Source organism: Eleutherodactylus coqui, chromosome 4 (assembly GCF_035609145.1).
Source record: "Eleutherodactylus coqui strain aEleCoq1 chromosome 4, aEleCoq1.hap1, whole genome shotgun sequence".
NCBI classification, from domain to species: Eukaryota; Metazoa; Chordata; class Amphibia; order Anura; family Eleutherodactylidae; genus Eleutherodactylus; species Eleutherodactylus coqui.
Window position 1 is genome coordinate 241895748 of NC_089840.1, and position 20946 is coordinate 241916693.

Sequence of the window (20946 nt, forward strand, 5' to 3'; positions counted from 1 at the left end):
GCGCCTTTCTTTTTCAGCAGTGGAAAGGGGTTTGTGGGTGACATTGACCTGTATTGGTTATGCTGCGGCTTCAGTCCTCGGCGGGGGACTCATTGTGGATTGACTGGAAGAATAAGGGGTGTTGGTACCCACACCCCACCGTCTCTCTTTTCGCCTCTTGGAAAGTCTCTGATCAATCCGGGTACACACCTGAATGAAGTCTTCCAGGTTATCCGGGATCTCCACTCTAACATGTTCATCCTTTACCCACTCAGATAATCCCCAACAGAATTGGCGCAGTTGTGCAGCTGGGTTCTACATGGTATCATTTGCCCAGCAACGAAATTCTGCCATATACTCTGCAACAGAACATCATCCTTGTCATGGGTTATGTAACCTCCCTTCAGCCGTGGCACAATGGTTCAGATCATCAAAGATTTGACCAATAGTGGTCATGAAGGCATTGAGGCTGTCAATGAGATTACTGTTGGTCTCTACGTATGGTGAGGACCATGCAAGCACCTCATCAATGAGGAGGTTAATGATGGAAAAGACTTTCTTCCTGGCTGCATCCAGAAATAAATCTGGCATTGATTAAGAAAGCCTCTATACTGCTGATCATCCCCATTGAATTTTGCAGGCAGTGACATGCGGACAACAGACCCTGAGTGATGTAAATCCAGCAGTTTCTTCTGTAAACTGATAATTTCCTTTTGTTGATCTAGTACTAATGCCTGTAAACTAGTGAACTTATCTTGCTCCCACAGGGTGGTCACTATGGCTTCATGTTTTGGGTGTGATTATTTTGTAACGTCTTACCAGCACTGGATAGTGTCAGGGAAAATTCTGCGTACAGCACCAATCAGGCCCACCCCAATGCCCCGCTGCCGGCAGTAAAGAAGAGACACCACACACAGAGGTCTGGTATAGTTCCTCACACGGGGACATGACTGCGCACTTTATTACAGATTACATGGGGTCTTATACCCTTTGGTCTCATCACTAGGAATGAATGATGGGCTCATTGGCTCAAATTCACCGCATAACCATATATGTTAAGTCCGGATTTCCGGCTGAGGCACTGATAGTCATATACGTAGTTAAACAGTCGTTATCTTGATACGGCGACTCTGGGAAAACAGCCAAGCACACGGCCTTCGTGTTCGGTTCTGTATCATCTCCCAATTTCTGGACACATCTCTCTCAGCCTTGCAAACGTTTGGAATATCTGATGTAAGGCAACATATAAGTTTTTCTCATTTTAACTTTGAATAGAACTTGCATATGGGTATAAAAGCATAAAAAACATATGGCAATATATACATATACCCTCACAATAGGAGCTGTAGGTGTAGCAGCTGCAGGTCTGGAGAGTAGTCAGATGGGAAGCCAAGAGTCAGTAATGTGAAGTCTCAGTTTGGAGTACAATAGATGAGGCGGGTAACGTAGTCAGATATAAAGCCAAGACTCAGCAACGGAAAGTCTCAGTTTGCAGTACAATGGATGAGGTGGGTAACGTAGTCAAATGGAAAGCCAGGAGTCCGCAACAGGAAGTCTTGGTTTGCAGCACAATGGATGAGGTGGTAACGTAGTCAGATGGAAAGCCAGAATTCAGAAATGGCAAGTCTCAGTTTGCAGTACAATGGATGAGGTGGGTAACGTAGTGAGATGCAAAGCCAGGAGTCAGCAACGGAAAGTCTTGGTTTGCAGAACAATGGATGAGACGAGTAACACAGTCAGATGGAAACCCAGGACTCAGCAATGGGAAATCTTGGTTTGCAGTACAATGGTTGAGGCAGGTAATGTAGTCTGAAGGGAAGCCAGAAGTCGGTATTGAGATGTCTTTAAGCAATATCAAGCAGAAGCTAAGCTGGATCAAATGCTGCGGAGCAGAACAATGTTGGGGAGTAAGGAAGGAGGGATCAGGTTCAGATTTATATAGCAAGCCTAATGAAGTACAGGACAGTAGCAGAACAGAGACTGGATAGAGGAATCTGGGATAGGGGGAACAGGGAGAGCTGCCAGCTAGAGTACGGGAGGTCCCGGGTCGATTCTTGACACATGTTTACAACAGAGACAAGTGTAGAAAACTGAGCTTCTGTAGGTTTGAGCTGTAGGCCCTCTATATAGTTGCCATATGGAGCTTCATACAACAGTGTAATATTATCTAAAGGCAATGCTTCTTTTGGAGAATATTTAAGCAATATGGCACCCACTTGAACATATTCACAGAACATTATCAAACAGAATATAACAGAATAAAACACCAAATTAAATGCTGATGTACAGTCTTTGGGTGGCCCATTACAACTTTGTTCAACTCAGAGGTTGCATAGTCATATGCATGAACCCTAAAGTTCTACTATGTAAGGTTGTAAAATCAAGAGCTAAATGGGTCCATGCCATCTTTAGGAACCGGACCCCATCTGATCCCCTATCATATAGGGCTGGTAGCCACATATGTATATGGCCCTCTCCACTGATGTTAGCGAAGACAAACATTATGAAGACAGCCTTAAACTACTAAAAAGAGAGCCAACTACATGCATGGCCATATATTCTGGGCTGGACAGCATCACATCATGGAAGAGGCTCTCCAAATCCTTAAGGTGGTAAAGGACCCTGGATAAGTGTGTTATGAGCCCTCTCTATAATCCAGCCCCAGTTGCACATAGCCTAAACCTGGTTGATTGACCCATTCAACTGAATTTGACAAAATAATGTTGGACCCTCCTGCTCAATGGCACAATATAAAAGTGTCACAGTTTTCAAGTTGCCAGAAGGAGAAATTCAAATTTGGTACATTTTGTTATTTCTATTCCTTTCAGTGCTGAAGAGGTTTGAGGTAAATATCATTGCACCATCCAGTATTGCCCTGATAGACAAGTCATTTCACCTGGAGGCTTGTGGCAGGTAAGAATAAAAGTAGTGTGAGGGACCTTTCACATGGGGTAAATAAACCTGCCAGGACCAAGTGGATTTTACAGCTGTAAAATTCTGCATCAAAATCCACAGGGCTAACTACAGATTCTATGTGGAATTGCAGGCTGATTTAAGCCGTTTTAATTGCGCATCAAAATCCGTACAAATTCTCTTGGATTTTAGTGCGGAATTTATGCCAACTTGTGGTGTGGAATGCGGAAAATTCTACCCGTGTGAAAGGTTCCTTAGGCTTCCTACAGACAGTCTCTTTTCGGTTTTTTTTTTGTTAAAATACACTGTCAGGAAAATCGCATGTGATTCTTTTCATGGCACCAATGTTTTTCTTTTCTCAAGTTTTGGACTTTTTAGCATTTTTTTGTCAAACATGAGGTTTAAATATATTAGGTTGCTTCAGGTTTTCTATGAAATTATTATTTTAATTTTTTTTGTTAATGTATGTACCGTATGTAGAGTTTTCATCTCTCAAGTACAGCTTCTTTTAACTGGCAAATGGTCATGATGGACAAAAAGGGCCAGAGTTAATCCATAGGGTTACCCAAAGTCAGCAACGACTGAATGGTTAATCATCATCATATAGAGATTTATCCCAAAAGGATTTGACATTGATGGTTTATCCATAAGATATGCCATCAGTGATATTGGATTGGGGAGAAATCCAACGGATCATAATGGACTCTTTACTGAACTATGTCACACAGAGACATAAGTACTTATGCGGCTATCACAAACTGTATGTTGAAATTCCATCGGCGCTGCTGAGACCAGTGGTGCCAGAGTGAAGATTAATAATGCTCCTTGCAAATGCAATAACCAGGAATGCGGACAATGTTTTCCATGGTCACAGATTCTAGTGTCACTTCCCAAACTAGTTCATCAAAGTGAATTTATGTGGTTATGTTCATAGAACCATAGTATGGTAGAGTTAGAAGGGACCCCCAGAGTCAATGGGTGCAACCCCTGCTCAATACAGGATTCACTAAGTATTCCCAGACAAATGTATGTCCAGCCTCTGTTTGAAGACTTCCATTGAGGTTGATGATGATGTGTACTGGGCTGTACTGTTTCCCAGTGAGATGTTTTACAGTTCAAAACCCAGTAACAGTCCAGGAAACAGAAGAAGCAAATATATCTCATGGTTTACTGGAGAACAAGATTTGTGGTTACATTCATCCATGACATGGAGGCACAATTCACTTTAAAAACGGTCTCTTTGCTGATGGTGGCTGTGGATGGTATTTTATTTTTTGGCTCAGAGCCTACTGGAAAGCTGTTCTATGTGATATCATCCTACCTTCGCTGTTTCTGCTTTATTTTTATTCTTAGTCATGGGACCTGCAGTATCTCTGCTGTGAGCTATATGCTCTTTTACTTTGCTACACTTCAATACTGCTATATGTGCTAAAATTGTATTTCCCTTTCTGCAACTTTAAATTGGTTGTCTGGTTGTAAGTTATTGATGACCTATCCTCAGGTTAGGTCATCAATAGCAGATCAGCAAGGTTCTCTCACGAGCAACCTCTCATCAATAGACTTTTCTCTGAGCTGGTGCACATGTGCACTTAACCAATTTCTGTAGGAAGTAGACAGCTCCACTCTGACTGAAATATTTTTGGGAACTTGGTCTGCAATATCAAGCTAAGCCACTGCAGTTGAAATAGAGCTATCTCCAGAAATCAGCTCATTGCACAAGCACACCAACCAGGTGAACAATTCACCGATCATCTTGGATGACAGACACCTATCAATCTACAACGTATTACCTATTTGTTTATCAGTGTAATCAGTGGGTGGTCCTAAACTAATCCCATATTGATGGTCTTGCCCAACAATAGGTCATCAATGTAAGTTTCCAGAAAATCCTTTTAGTGTCATACAAGTCTAACTGATTAGGTTGAGTGTAGACAGCGGAATCTGCTACAGATTTTTCTAAGTGTGCCCTTAGTAACCGTCAAACTATATGCCCTTAGTAACCACCAAACTATATGAGTCTTGCCCACGGGCCCACTATATACAATGGGTCTATTGGCCAGGATGGAGGGAATCAAAGATGCAGGGGTCATTAGTGGCAAAGACGAGTGGCGTGATGACTCTTGTTCAGTGTTTTTCAACTAGTTAAAATAAGTAATATGGAACAATACCTTTGTAGCGCCACCTTTTGGATGGCAATACTGTGCACACTGGCAAAATCAGACATTTCCTATAATCTGCGCTGCCCGCGGAGTCAGGCAGGGTAAGATGTAATTTTTTGTGATTCCAGCTTGTGTATGGGTAAGAACCAGTTCTGAGCAAAAAAATAAATAGAAAAATTTGGAGAAGTAAACAAAAACAGGGTAGTAGTCCTTCCTCCTGGAGCGTTAAATGTGGTACCTCAGTGCAGATGTTGTACAAAAAACGAAAAATATATCCACAACAGCAGCACTTTAAGTCCCCATAGGGGTGGGACGAACCTGCGATGCAGCAGCCACCAGGACACAGATCAAATCCCAAAGTTTGCAGAAATAAAGATGAAGTGGCAGCATCAAATGGTGTAAAGAAATTCAAGTGCGTTTATTTTTCCATACAGCAGCAACGTTTCGACTAGCAACCTAGTCTTTGTCAAGTGCAAATGTTGTAGATAGTGGGAAAGAACTCAAGGAAGCAGAATTAGATGATAAAACACTTTAACACTTCATTGGCAGGGAGAGAGGGCGTTCTTTACTTTGCAGCAGTTACACAGCTAGCATTCCAGTTACTTGAAGTAAATTAAGGCAACTTGACAGTATTAGAACACTTTGATTTGACTTAGGAGCTGAGGGTTAACTTTCTACTTTCTTGACCTCTTGGCTTGACACACCAGCTTTACTTCTCTGGCTCTGGTTACAAATAACTAACTGCTTCTGACTGGCTTGTTCCTTGCTTGATAATTTGTACTAACTTTTTGCTGTTTCTTCTTACTGAGCTTCTCCCTTTCTCTGCCTCCCTCCCTCTACTGCTGACTCTTTCCAACAAGCATAACTTGTCTTTGGTACTTTAGAGATGAGCGAACGTACTCGGTAAGGGCGATTTCGCAATCGAGCACCGCGATTTTCGAGTACTTCACTACTCGGGTGAAAAGTACTCGGGTGCGCTGTGGGTGAGCGGGGGGTTGCAGAGGGGAGTGCGGGGGAGAGGGAGAGAGAGCTCCCCCCTGTTCCCTGCTGCTACCCCCCACTCCGCCGCGCCTCCCCCTGCCCCCCGGCGCACCCGAGTACATTTCACCCGAGTAGTGAAGTACTCGAAAATCGCGGTGCTTGATTGCGAAATCGCCCTTACCGAGTACGTTCGCTCATCTCTAGTACTTACACTTGATGTTCCACCGATCCTAGATGTCTTTTTTTCCTTGCACTAGACCAGATTACTGGGTCAGACTGACTTAACTCCACCCACTCCCTCTTGTATACCCTCTCTGTCACTTAATCCTGAGCTAGAGGAAATCTGACTATCCAATCACAAAACTAGCTAGGCATGATTGACAGGTACCAGAGCAGGTTAAGTTGTATTCTGTAAAGTCATGCAGGGTTAGATAGTAGGAACACTTGAAATTAATACATTAGTGACCATTTAAAGGCACATACACGCAATTAGAATTGAGGAATATGAACAATAACATAATAACATTTCACACACAAAATACATCACATTAAGACCTGGTAGTAGACACAGAGAGTGCTGGATTACCCAACTCTGGGGTACTACACATGCATGGCCTTATAAGTCTCCTCATCCACTCCCTAGGTATCTCCTTAAACACTTTTTAGGTCCACTCCTAAAGCAGAGATGATACCCCTCCCGATCAACTAATGAACATCCAAAAAAAGGTTTTCTGGTTTGTAAAATCTTCTGTAGGTCTTTTGTTTATACCCTTGGGTTCTTTGTCACCTATTTCAGGATTACGTATTGTGCTCTTCTACTGAATATAAAGGGGGTTTTCTAACTCTAGAAAACAGATGACCTATCCTCAGGATAGGTCATCCATAGCTGATCAGCAGGTATCCGCAGCTTGAGACCCCCCCAGTCAGCTGTTTGCTGGACGATTGTCATGGTGTATGGAACAGGAAACAGTTAGCTTCATACATTGTGCAGTGGCCCAGCATGGTATTGCAGATACAGCTTGCATTTACTTTAATTGAAGCTGTATCTACAATGCTAAGCCAGGCCATTGCACAATGTATGAGATATCTGCTTCCTGCTTCATATACCTTGATAGAGGCTCAGTGAACAGCTGATTGGAGAGGTTCCTGAATAGCAGACCCCCGCCAATCAGATATTTATGACCTAGTCAGAGGATAGATTATCAATATTTTAGAGCTGGAAAATCCATTTAACAAGGCACCTATTCCTAGGGATATTAAAATCAGCCCTGTACTTTCTCCATTTGTAGGTAATTTGACTAATATAGATTGATATTCAGCCAGATATCCTCGCAATATTTTTATAGCCTTTTCCACTTCCATCTGATTGTATAGCATGCTTACTGAAAGCTGTGTGGCTCACAGCAATTAACCTCTTAACGCTATAGGACATATAGTTACATCCTGCAGCATTGGGGTATGTATGAAGAAAGATTGCGAGGTGACCTCTCTTCATACAGTGCGGGCATCAGCTGTTATTATAGCTGACACCCGCAGGCAATAGCTGCAATCAGCTTAGCAGTTGATCAGTGCTATTAACCCTTTAAATGCCACTGTCAATTCTGACAGTGGCATTTCAATCCCCCAAATAAGGTTCAGGGGACCCATAGGACCCCTTCCCCACGCAATGAGATTGCAGGGAGCCGTCAGGTGTCATAGCAGCCAGGGGCCTTCTGAAAGGCCCCAGGGCTGCCTTAGCAGGCTACCTATCAAGCCACCCCTGTTAGATTGCAGTATGATGTAATACAGTGGCATTACATCATACTGCAAGAGTGATCAATGCATCGCTAGTTGTTATCCCCTGGGGGGGCTAAAAAAGCAAGTAAAAATAAGATCAATAAAGTTTTACTAATTTAAAAAAAAAAAAGTTGAAATCACCCTCCTGTTGCCATATCAATAATAAAAGAATCTAAATCATAAAACAAAAATACATATTTAGTATTGCCGCGTCTGTAAAATTCTAATCTCTGAAAGTAATGCATTATTTACCCTGCATGGTAAACACTGTTTAAAAAAAAAAATTAAGAATGCCAGAAATGCACTTTTACAGTCACCCTGTCTCATTTGGCCTCTGCCAATTATCCCCAGCTCTCTTGAAGAGTTGTGTTCAGAGCTGACCGTTTATGACAGACCATCACGTAATAACACAAAATTGGCATGGCTACTACTGTGTGATCTAGGACACCAGACAACTATTTTCTAATGAGTAGGACATAAGCTCTGGCACGATTTTCTACCGTCTTACCATTTATGTTATAGATATGATACATTTTAATGGCTAACAAAAAAATCATGATGTTATTGCCAGCTTTCGGACCTCTCAAGGTCCTTCCTTAGGTACAATGGAACAAATTTAAAGACATATTTAATAAATACTCATGATTACGTGAGAGGGCAGGAACATGGTTAACTTAATTTGCACTAAATAAATACCAGAGAGGGTAAGAGGACACAGACATGTTGGATTACCAGCATTTGGATAAATACCAGGGAGGGATGATCATAACAATATATAATTAGTCCATTGACAAGGAATGTGAATTTTTTCTTTCAGACCTGCAAACAAGTAAGATGGAACAATACCTCTGTAGCACCACCTAATAGATGGCAGCATTCCATCAAATCAATGGGTGAGTTTTTCCAAGTCTGTAAAACAATGAATGGGAATAGCATCCCTTCCAGGTGCACCCTCTGGGGAGAGACAATGCCATGCCCTGACCCACTCAACCCCCGGGTGTCTCCACACACCCCCTTGGTGCTCTCCTTAAGAACACCTCTCTTGAACTCCATGAAACCTTTCATATTCACTGATGCAAGAACCCTGCTACAAGGTTCATTCCATTCTTGAGGGTATCAAAAATGGACATCCTTTTTTTTTATTTTACCTAATAGAGGATATTAGAATGTACTGTACACAAATGGAACTGAAACATCTTCTGAAGAAATTGGCACAACTGGACAGCGACATTTTCTTGTTAACCAGATGCAAAAAGGAATATATAATACCCAAAGGACTTTGCCTAAGGAATCCCATTCTGCACACCTATAATACCCTTTATGCACAGAACTTCTGAAAGACTGCATAACGACCTTATCCATGTTTTCTACAGCACCAAGAAAAAGGCCCTTATGGAGATAAAAACTTTAAGGAATGCACTTACAGAGAACTTGAAACTGAAAATGCAACACTTTTACACAACACTATGATGTTGCTTAATTAAGAACAAGGAAATTAAACTCCAGAGGCTTTGACTCAGAGCAGGCTTGTACCCAAACACTGATCAGGAACACCCCCAACAGGACATGGACAGAGGTAAAATCAGCTGTGTTATCAATCTGTCATCTCACAACACCACTAATGTGGAGCTCAGTGTGCTCTCCAAGGGATTGTCTTTCTGTCAAAATATGTTAGGAGACTACAACTGAAAGAGTTCTTCCATGACAAAGAGAACACAGGAGTTTCTAACACCCAAAGACAGAAAAAATTAGGGGCCAAGAAGAAGTCTGATAGGACACCCCCTCCTGAGTGCAACCCCACTTTGGATAAATATATAGACTCCTTTAGGCATGTGGTGCAATATACTATACTGGACAAACAGAAAAGAGAAGCATTTAATAACAGTATGCAGGAAAGAATGGCCATCTATGCACTAAAAAACAACAAGGAGATAACTATTAAGCCTGCAGATAAGGGTGGTGCTATAGTCCTCATGAATACATTAGACTACACGAAAGAAGCAGACAAGCAGCTTATGGACACCAGATACTTCACAAAACTTTTGGATTTGGTACCGGAGAACCCCAGGGTTGGAGTATTCTATGCTTCCCAAACTACACTAAACTGGCAACCCAAGGAGGCCAATTATCTCAGGTGTGGAAACCCTCACTGAAAAAAAATCTCAGGATGGGTAGAAGGTGTCCTTAAACCATTGGTGAGGAGTACAACCAGCTACTTGCAAGAAACCAGAGACCTACTGAACAAACTGTCAACCGTAGGTCCCTTCCCCCCAATGGTGCCATCCTGGCCACTATGGATGTGGAGTCCTTATATTCTAATATCCCACAGAGAGATGGACTGACTGCCTGCCAGGTGCACCTTGAGGCCAATGGGGTTGCCTCTGAATCGTTTTTACAATTAACAAGATTCATATTCCTGCAACTCATCAGAATGGCCATAGACATTCAAATTGGCACCGCGATATGTCAACCTTCTCATGGCATAACTGGAGAGTGACTTTCTGGCCTCCTGCCCTAGCAAACCATTGGCCTACTTCTGCTACATTGATGACATCATAATCTTCTGGACCAACACCGGACAGGAACTAATAAAATCCCATGAGAGATTCAATGCATCCCCACCATAAACCTGACATTAAGCTACTCTTTTTTTTAATCAATAAGTTTTTATTGGTGTTTTGCAAGAACATTGTTACAAAGGTACACATAAGCATTTCAAGTACAATATTGTATCTTACAAGCGTATAACATTGCTCAAGACATATTTAGAGTTCTTCAATGAACAATTGAGCAGACCATATTAATTTTTCTTTATATAAATGTATTCAGAAATTAGAAAAAATATTTTTTAACCAGAAAAGAGAAGGGAAGTGGAAAAGGGGGAAGGGAAGAAAGAGGGATGGAGGGGGAGTAGGATTGCGAGGAAAAAGGGGTAGGAAAGGAAAAGGAAAACAAATTGAAAAAACCTACAAACATAACCAGGTCTACGTAGGGTTACCCTAGTTTGGAAAAAGGAGTAGCCACGGGTTTCATGTCTCATTAACCCTTGGAATTGTGTTATTTTGAAGGGCTATTATCTTTTCGTATATGCTATGTTCAGAAATAAAATGTGTTAATTCTAAATATTTGGATGTAATTTCAGGTCTCCATTTTTTAGCTATTTAGAAAGTTTAGAACCCAGCAGAATATGTTTTAATCTGGGGGTAGATCCCGCCAGGTTCCAGTAGCAGTAGAGCTGTTTTTGGATTAAACGGAAGATTGAGGCCTGACACTTCATATATTAATTTATACACATCTTTCCAAAAGGTAAGTATATGTGGGCATGACCAAAATATGTGAATCAAAGATCCCTGACAGCCACATTTCCTCCAACAATGATCATTGATAGATAAACCTCTCCTAGCTAGCTGAGTTGGAGTATAGTAACATCATGTTAGTAATTTCAAATGGGTCTCAACCAAGTTAGCTGCTTGTGAAGCTTGCCCAGCCCATTTAAAAGCTTTGAGCCATTGGTCTATAGGAATTCTCTGGCCAATATCCCTCTCCCAATTCAACAGGTGGCATTTCCCTGAAGGTCTCAACAAGCCTGTGAAGTTGTCATAGAATGACCGAGTAACCAATTTGGTTTGCGTGGGATTTAATATAGAATAGGCTATCTCTGGGACTTTGATGTCCTGGAAATGGTGAGTATGTAGGAAAGAGCATACTTGTATATATTTATACAAATCTATTTTTAACAGATAGTGTTTAGACATTAGAGACTGGAAGATCTGAGATGTAACGAATGCCTTTATTTGTCCAAGAGTTAAGTTGAAGGTTGGAAATAAAATATTCCAGAATTTTAAGAGGTATATTATGAAGTACGCATAGTGTACTCTTTTCCGTGCTTTAAATTAAGTCGTTCCAGGCTTCCAACGAGGTCAGCATGGGTGGAGACAAATTAGGAATATTTGGGCATTTCATAAGTGTGGGGGAGGATGTAGCAATGGCTGAAGCAAAAAGTAAAAGCTTTAATGACCTCTGTTTGCTGTATTCTGTCTCAATTGAGGGGCAGCTTAACTTTGGATTGTGTCGTGCCCACGAAAGCAGTTGGCTTAGTACAGTGGATTTGCGATAAGATTCCAAATTAGAAAGGCCCAAACTTCCTTGGTATCTGTTGAGTGATAGAATAGATAGTGCTATTCTAGGCTTTTTGTTTTGCCATTAATAATTAGAGAGTTGTCTTTGAAATCCTGCAATAGTTTGCCTCGGAATTTGTATAACGAGAGTGCGAAAGAAATGAAAAATTTTAGGCAATATAATCATTTTGTAGATGATACCCTACCCATCCATGAGAAAGGCCATGCATGGGAAGAGTCTAAGTCTTTCTAGAGGTTGGTGAGGAGTGGGGGGAAATTAGCCGACATTAAGTCAGAGATGGGGTAGTATTAATTTATACCTAAATATGGAATGCTTTTAGTCTGCCATTGAAACAGAAACTCTTTTTTTATGACTTGTTTAAGTTCTTCTGTAACATGTATGCCCAGAATTTGTGATTTAGTTATGTTTAATTTATAAAAGGACGTTTCAGCAAATCTGGTCAATATTTGATAAACTGCTCTTAGGAAAAAAAGCGAATTTGGGAGTATAAGTAAGATATCATCAGCGAATAAACTGATTTTGTGTTGTCTACGTCCAGTGTTTATACACTGTATATCTAGGTTATTTCTTATATGTTCCGCCAGAGGTTCCATTACCAGTATAAATAGTAAAGGTGATAGAGGACATCCTTGGCAGGTGGCGTTGGATATAGAGAAGGGATTGGATAATGAGCTGTCAATCAAGACTCTTGCTGATGGAGAGGTGTAAAAAGCCCGTATGGCTTTAGAGATATTACTGCAAAAGCCGAACTTGTTTAGGGTAGAAAATCAAACTCCCAGTCGAGTCTGTCGAATGCTTTTTCAGTATTGAGAGTAACCAAGATTGATGGGGAGCGTGTAAACTCAGTTTTAAATAAAAGGTTTACAATTCTTCTAGTCCCGTCTGAGGCCTGTCTCCCTTTTGTAAAGCCCACCTGATCTGAATGCATAATCTCTGGTAGAATATTGAGAATCCTAAGAGCTGAGGTCTTGGCGTAAATTTTGATGTCACAGTTCAAAAGGGAGATAGGCCTGAAATTAGATGGTGAAATGGGATCTTTACCCAGTTTCGGTATTGTTACGATTGTGGCCTCCAGCATTTCTTTAGGGAAGGAGCATTGCTTAATTCCTTGGTTAAAGGCCAAAGACATATGTGGGATGAGAGGAGTTAAAAAAAGTTTGTAATAATCGTTGGAAAATCCATCAGGTCCTGGGGCTTTTTGATTTTAAAGATTTAATAGTATCTGCAATTTCCATAGGTGACATTGGAGTGTTAAGAAAGTTAAGATGCTTTGTTGAGAGAGATGGGAGCTTTACCTCTTTTAGGAAATTCTCTATTGATTGAATAGATGGTTGGGACGTATTCTTATCGTCCTTTAAATTGTACAGTTTATTATAATACTGATGGAAAACTTCCGTAATTTGGGAGGGGTGGTAGAGTTTTGTTTTGTGGTTATGAGGATCTGTAATATATGGAATCTTAGTTTTTTGTATTCTTTTTTTGACTAATTTAGTTATCAGTTGTGAGGGTTTGTTATTTGAAGCATAGAAAGTTGATCGCAAGGATTTCATTTCTTTGTCATAGTTATCCATTAGTAGAGTTCTAAGATTCTGTCTCAGATTAAAAAGTTGGTTGTGTAAGGTTTCAGAGGGGGAAGCGCTCAATTGGATCTCTATGCTAGAAATTTGTGCTAAGAGTGTGTTGAGCTGGCTTTTGTTTTCTCTCTTATGTTGGGCACTAATTTTGATAAGGACTAGAGATGAGCGAACACCAAAATGTTCAGGTGTTCGTTATTCGGAACGAACTTCCCGCGATGTTCGAGGGTTCGTTTCGAACAACGAACCCCATTGAAGTCAATGGGCGACCAGAGCATTTTTGTATTTCGCCGATGCTCGCTAAGGTTTTCATGTGTGAAAATCTGGGCAATTCAAGAAAGTGATGGGAATGACACAGAAACGGATAGGGCAGGCGAGGGGCTACATGTTGGGCTGCATCTCAAGTTCACAGGTCCCACTATTAAGCCACAATACCGGCAAGAGTGGGCCCCCCCCCCCCCCCTCCCAACAACTTTTACTTCTGAAAAGCCCTCATTAGCATGGCATACCTTTGCTAAGCACCACACTAGCTACAACAAAGCACAATCACTGCCTGGATGACACTCCGCTGCCACTTCTCCTGGGTTACATGCTGACCAACCGCCCCCCCTCCCCCCCACAGCGCACACCAAAGTGTCCCTGCGCAGCCTTCAGCTGCCCTCATGCCACGCCACACTCATGTCTATTTAGAAGTGCGTCTGCCATGAGGAGGAACCGCAGGCACACACTGCAGAGGGTTGGCATGGCTAGGCAGCGGCCCTCTTTAAAAGGGGCGGGGCGATAGCCCACAATGCTGTACAGAAGCAATGAGAAATAGAATCCTGTGCCACCGCCATCAGGAGCTGCACACGTAGGCATAGCAATGGGGAACCTATGTGCCACACACTATTCATTCTGTCAAGGTGTCTGCATGCCCCAGTTAGACCGGGCTTTTTAATTGATAGACACAGGCAGGTACAACTCCCTATTGTGAAGTCCCTGTCGACCCACAGCATGGGTGGGTGCCAGGAAGCCACCGGCGGTACATAGAAATATCCCATTGCATTGCCCAACACAGCTGAGGTAGTAATGTCGTGCGTAATACAGGTGGGCTTCGGCCCACACTGCATGCCCCAGTCTGACCGGGGTTCTTTACAAGTGGACACATGTAGGTTAAACTCCCTGTGGACCCACTGCCTGGGTGGGTGCCAGGAAGCCACCGGCGGTACATAGAAATATCCCATTGCATTGCCCAACACAGCTGAGGTAGTAATGTCGTGCGTAATACAGGTGGGCTTCGGCCCACACTGCATGCCCCAGTCAGACTGGGGTTCTTTAGAAGTGTACAAATGTATTAAAAACTCCGTGTGCACCTACAGCATGGGTGGCTCCCTGGAACCCACCGGCGGTACATAAAAATATCCCATTGCATTGCCCAACACAGCTGAGGTAGTAATGTCGTGCTTAATGCAGGTGGGCTTCGGCCCACACTGCATGCCCCAGTCAGACTGGGGTTCTTTAGAAGTGGACACATGTAGGTTAAACTCCCTGTGGACCCACTGCCTGGGTGGGTGCCAGGAAGCCACCGGCGGTACATAGAAATATCCCATTGCATTGCCCAACACAGCTGAGGTAGTAATGTCGTGCGTAATACAGGTGGGCTTCGGCCCACACTGCATGCCCCAGTCTGACCGGGGTTCTTTACAAGTGGACACATGTAGGTTAAACTCCCTGTGGACCCACTGCCTGGGTGGGTGCCAGGAAGCCACCGGCGGTACATAGAAATATCCCATTGCATTGCCCAACACAGCTGAGGTAGTAATGTCGTGCGTAATACAGGTGGGCTTCGGCCCACACTGCATGCCCCAGTCAGACTGGGGTTCTTTAGAAGTGTACAGATGTATTAAAAACTCCGTGTGCACCTACAGCATGGGTGGCTCCCTGGAACCCACCGGCGGTACATAAAAATATCCCATTGCATTGCCCAACACAGCTGAGGTAGTAATGTCGTGCTTAATGCAGGTGGGCTTCGGCCCACACTGCATGCCCCAGTCAGACTGGGGTTCTTTAGAAGTGGACACATGTAGGTTAAACTCCCTGTGGACCCACTGCCTGGGTGGGTGCCAGGAAGCCACCGGCGGTACATAGAAATATCCCATTGCATTGCCCAACACAGCTGAGGTAGTAATGTCGTGCGTAATACAGGTGGGCTTCGGCCCACACTGCATGCCCCAGTCTGACCGGGGTTCTTTACAAGTGGACACATGTAGGTTAAACTCCCTGTGGACCCACTGCCTGGGTGGGTGCCAGGAAGCCACCGGCGGTACATAGAAATATCCCATTGCATTGCCCAACACAGCTGAGGTAGTAATGTCGTGCGTAATACAGGTGGGCTTCGGCCCACACTGCATGCCCCAGTCAGACTGGGGTTCTTTAGAAGTGTACAGATGTATTAAAAACTCCGTGTGCACCTACAGCATGGGTGGCTCCCTGGAACCCACCGGCGGTACATAAAAATATCCCATTGCATTGCCCAACACAGCTGAGGTAGTAATGTCGTGCTTAATGCAGGTGGGCTTCGGCCCACACTGCATGCCCCAGTCAGACTGGGGTTCTTTAGAAGTGGACACATGTAGGTTAAACTCCCTGTGGACCCACTGCCTGGGTGGGTGCCAGGAAGCCACCGGCGGTACATAGAAATATCCCATTGCATTGCCCAACACAGCTGAGGTAGTAATGTCGTGCGTAATACAGGTGGGCTTCGGCCCACACTGCATGCCCCAGTCTGACCGGGGTTCTTTACAAGTGGACACATGTAGGTTAAACTCCCTGTGGACCCACTGCCTGGGTGGGTGCCAGGAAGCCACCGGCGATACATAGAAATATCCCATTGCATTGCCCAACACAGCTGAGGTAGTAATGTCGTGCGTAATACAGGTGGGCTTCGGCCCACACTGCATGCCCCAGTCAGACTGGGGTTCTTTAGAAGTGGACACATGTATTAAAAACTCCGTGTGCACCTACAGCATGGGTGGCTCCCTGGAAACCCACCGGCGGTACATAAAAATATCCCATTGCATTGCCCAACACAGCTGAGGTAACGTCAGCTGTAATGCAGGTGGGCTAAAAATTAATTTGATTACACTGTAGGCGAGGGCCCACAAAAATTGCTGTATCAACAGTACTAATGTATATCCCAAAAATTGGCCATGGCCAGCCAAGAGGGCAGGTGAAACCCATTAATCGCTTTGGTTAATGTGGCTTAAGTGGTAACTAGGCCTGGAGGCAGCCCAGTGTAACGAAAAATTGGTTCAAGTTAAAGTTCCAACGCTTTTAAGCGCATTGAAACTTATAAAAATTGTTCAGAAAAATTATTTGAGTGAGCCTTGTGGCCCTAAGAAAAATTGCCCGTTCAGCGTGATTACGTGAGGTTTCAGGAGGAGGAGCAGGAGGAGGAGGAGGAATATTAGACACAGATTGATGAGGCAGAAATGTCCCCGTTTTGGATGGTGAGAGAGAACGTAGCTTCCATCCGCGGGTGCAGCCTACGTATTGCTTACGTATCGCTGCTGTCCGCTGGTGGAGAAGAGAAGTCTGGCAAAATCCAGCCTTTGTTCATCTTGATGAGTGTTAGCCTGTCGGCACTGTCGGTTGACAAGCGGCTACGCTTATCTGTGATGATTCCCCCAGCCGCACTAAACACCCTCTCCGACAAGACGCTAGCCGCAGGACAAGCAAGCACCTCCAGGGCATACAGCGCTAGTTCAGGCCACGTGTCCAGCTTCGACACCCAGTAGTTGTAGGGGGCAGAGGCGTCACCAAGGATGGTCGTGCGATCCGCTACGTACTCCCTCACCATCCTTTTACAGTGCTCCCGCCGACTCAGCCGTGACTGGGGAGCGGTGACACAGTCTTGGTGGGGAGCCATAAAGCTGGCCAGGCCCTTAAAGACTGTTGCACTGCCTGGGATGTACATGCTGCTCGATCTACGCACATCCCCTGCTACCTTGCCCTCGGTACTGCGCCTTCTGCCACTAGCGCTGTCGGCTGGGAATTTTACCATCAGCTTGTCCGCAAGGGTCCTGTGGTATAGCAACACTCTCGAACCCCTTTCCTCTTCGGGAATCAGAGTGGGCAGGTTATCCTTATACCGTGGATCGAGCAGTGTGTACACCCAGTAATCCGTCGTGGCCAGAATGCGTGCAACGCGAGGGTCACGAGAAAGGCATCCTAACATGAAGTCAGCCATGTGTGCCAGGGTACCTGTACGCAACACATGGCTGTCTTCACTAGGAAGATCACTTTCAGGATCCTCCTCCTCCTCCTCCTCCTCAGGCCATACACGCTGAAAGGATGACAGGCAATCAGCCGGTGTACCGTCAGCAGCAGCCCAAGCTGTCTCTTCCCCCTCCTCCTCATCCTCCTCATGCTCCTCCTCCTCCTCCTGTACGCGCTGAGAAATAGACAGGAGGGTGCCCTGACTATCCAGCGGCATACTGTCTTCCCCCGCCCCTGTTTCCGAGCGCAAAGCAGCTGCCTTTATGGTTTGCAGGTAATTTCTCAAGATGCATAGCAGAGGAATGGTGACGCTAATGATTGTAGCATCGCCGCTCACCACCTGGGTAGACTCCTCAAAATTACCAAGGACATGGCAGATGTCTGCCAACCAGGCCCACTCTTCTGAAAGGAATTGAGGAGGCTGACTCCCACTGCGCCGCCCATGTTGGAGTTGGTATTCGACTATAGCTCTACGTTGTTCATAGAGCCTGGCCAACATGTGGAGCGTAGAGTTCCACCGTGTGGGCACGTCGCACAGCAGTCGGTGCACTGGCAGCTTAAAGTGATGTTGCAGGGTGCGCAGGGTGGCAGCGTCCGTGTGGGACTTGCGAAAATGTGCGCAGAGCCGGCGCGCCTTTACGAGCAGGTCTGACAAGCGTGGGTAGCTTTTCAGAAAGCGCTGAACCACCAAATTAAAGACGTGGGCCAGGCATGGCACGTGCGTGAGGCTGCCGAGCTGCAGAGCCGCCACCAGGTTACGGCCGTTGTCACACACGACCATGCCCGGTTGGAGGCTCAGCGGCGCAAGCCAGCGGTCGGTCTGCTGTGTCAGACCCTGCAGCAGTTCGTGGGCCGTGTGACTCTTATCGCCTAAGCTGAGCAGTTTCAGCACGGCCTGCTGCTGCTAACACATCTTGATTGCGAGACAGAGGAGGAGGAGGAGGAGGGTGCTTTAGTGGAGGAAGCATACACCTCCGCAGATACCACCACCGAGCTGGGGCCCGCAATTCTGGGGGTGGGTAGGACATGAGCGGTCCCAGGATCTGACTCTGTCCCAGCCTCCACTAAATTCACCCAATGTGCCGTCAGGGAGATGTAGTGGCCCTGCCCGCCTGTGCTTGTCCACGTGTCCGTAGTTAAGTGGACCGTGGCAGTAACCGCGTTGGTGAGGGCGCGTACAATGTTGCGGGAGACGTGGTCGTGCAGGGCTGGGACGGCACATCGGGAAAAGTAGTGGCGACTGGGAACTGAGTAGCGCGGGGCCGCCGCCTCCATGATACTTTTGAAGGACTCCGTTTCCACAACCCTATACGGCAGCATCTCAAGGCTGATGAATTTTGCTATGCGGACGGTTAACGTTTGAGCGTGCGGGTGCGTGGCGGCGTACTTGCGCTTGCGCTCCAACAGTTGCGCAAGCGACGGCTGGACGGTGCGCTGAACTACACTGCTGGATGGGGCCGAGGACAGCGGAGGTGAGGGTGTGGGTGCAGGCCAGGAGACGGTAGTGCCTGTGTCCTGAGAGGGGGGTTGCATCTCAGTGGCAGGTTGGGGCACAGGGGGAGAGGCAGGGGTGCAAACCGGAGGCGCTGAACGGCCTTCGTCCCACCTTGCGGGGTGCTTGGCCATCATATGTCTGCGCATGGTGGTGGTGGTGAGGCTGTTGGTGTTGGCTCCCCGGCTGAGCTTTGCGCGACAAAGGTTGCACACCACTGTTCGTCGGTCGTCAGGCGTCTCTGTGAAAAACTGCCAGACCTTAGAGCACCTCGGCCTCTGCAGGGTGGCATGGCGCGAGGGGGCGCTTTGGGAAACACTTGGTGGATTATTCGGTCTGGCCCTGCCTCTACCCCTGGCCACTGCACTGCCTCTTGCAACCTGCCCTGCTGATGCCCTTGACTCCCCCTCTGAAGACCTGTCCTCCTGAGTAAGCGTTGCACACCAGGTGGGGTCAGTCACCTCATCGTCCTGCTGCTCTTCCTCCGAATCCTCTGTGCGTTGCTCCCTCGGACTTACTGCCCTTACTACTACCTCACTGCAAGACAACTGTGTCTGATCGTCATCGTCCTCCTCACCCACAGAAAGTTGTTGAGACAGTTGGCGGAAGTCCCCAGCCTCTTCCCCCGGACCCCGGGAACTTTCGAATGGTTGGGCATCAGTGACGATAAACTCCTCTGGTGGGAGAGGAACCGCTGCTGCCCAATCTAAGCAGGGGCCCGAGAACAGTTCCTGGGAGTGTTCCCGCTCCTGAGCAGGTGTCATTGTAGTGGAGTGAGGAGGCTGGGAGGAAGGAGGAGCAGCAGACAGAGGATTCGGATTTGCAGCAGTGGACGGCGCAGAACTGCGGGTAGACGATAGGTTGCTCGAAGCACTTTCTGCCATCCAGGACAGGACCTGCTCACACTGCTCATTTTCTAATAACCGTCTCCCGCGTGGACCCATTAATTGGGCGATGAATGTGGGGACACCAGAAACGTGCCTCTCTCCTAATCGCGCAGCAGTCGGCTGCGACACACCTGGATCAGGAGCTCGGCCTGTGCCCACACCCTGACTTGGCCCTCCGCGTCCTCGGCCGCGTCCACGTCCTCTAAGCCTACCCCTACCCCTCAGCATGCTGTATTACCAGTGATTTGATTTCACAGGCAGCTAATAAATTGGCGCAAGACTGCAGGCCAAATATAATTTTTTCCCTTTTTTGAAAACGAAAGGCCCCACTGCCTCTAGTGAATGTATAATCTAAGTTTAATAACTGTGCTGTTTTCCTGCTAATGTGTCACAGAACGTGAGGGTAGCAGAGTTATTAACTGTGGCAGAGCAGGTATTTTTTTTCCCAATTAAGGAAAGCAAATGGCGAAGCCAGGAGTAAAACGTAGCTGGGTGCGTCTGATTTTTAGAGGTTGCACACGCAGCCGACACGTGTCCACCGCCCTTAGGACGGACAGAGGCAGGACAAATAGAATTATTTTCCGGTTTTTTGCACCAAAAGGCAGCACTGCGTATATTCTATGAACATGAGAAGTTTAATAACTGTGCTGTTTTCCTGCTAATGTGTCACAGAACGTGAGGGTAGCAGAGTTAACTGTGGCAGAGCAGGTATTTTTTTTCCCAATTAAGGAAAGCAAATGGCGAAGCCAGGAGTAAAACGTAGCTGGGTGCGTCTGATTTTTACAGGT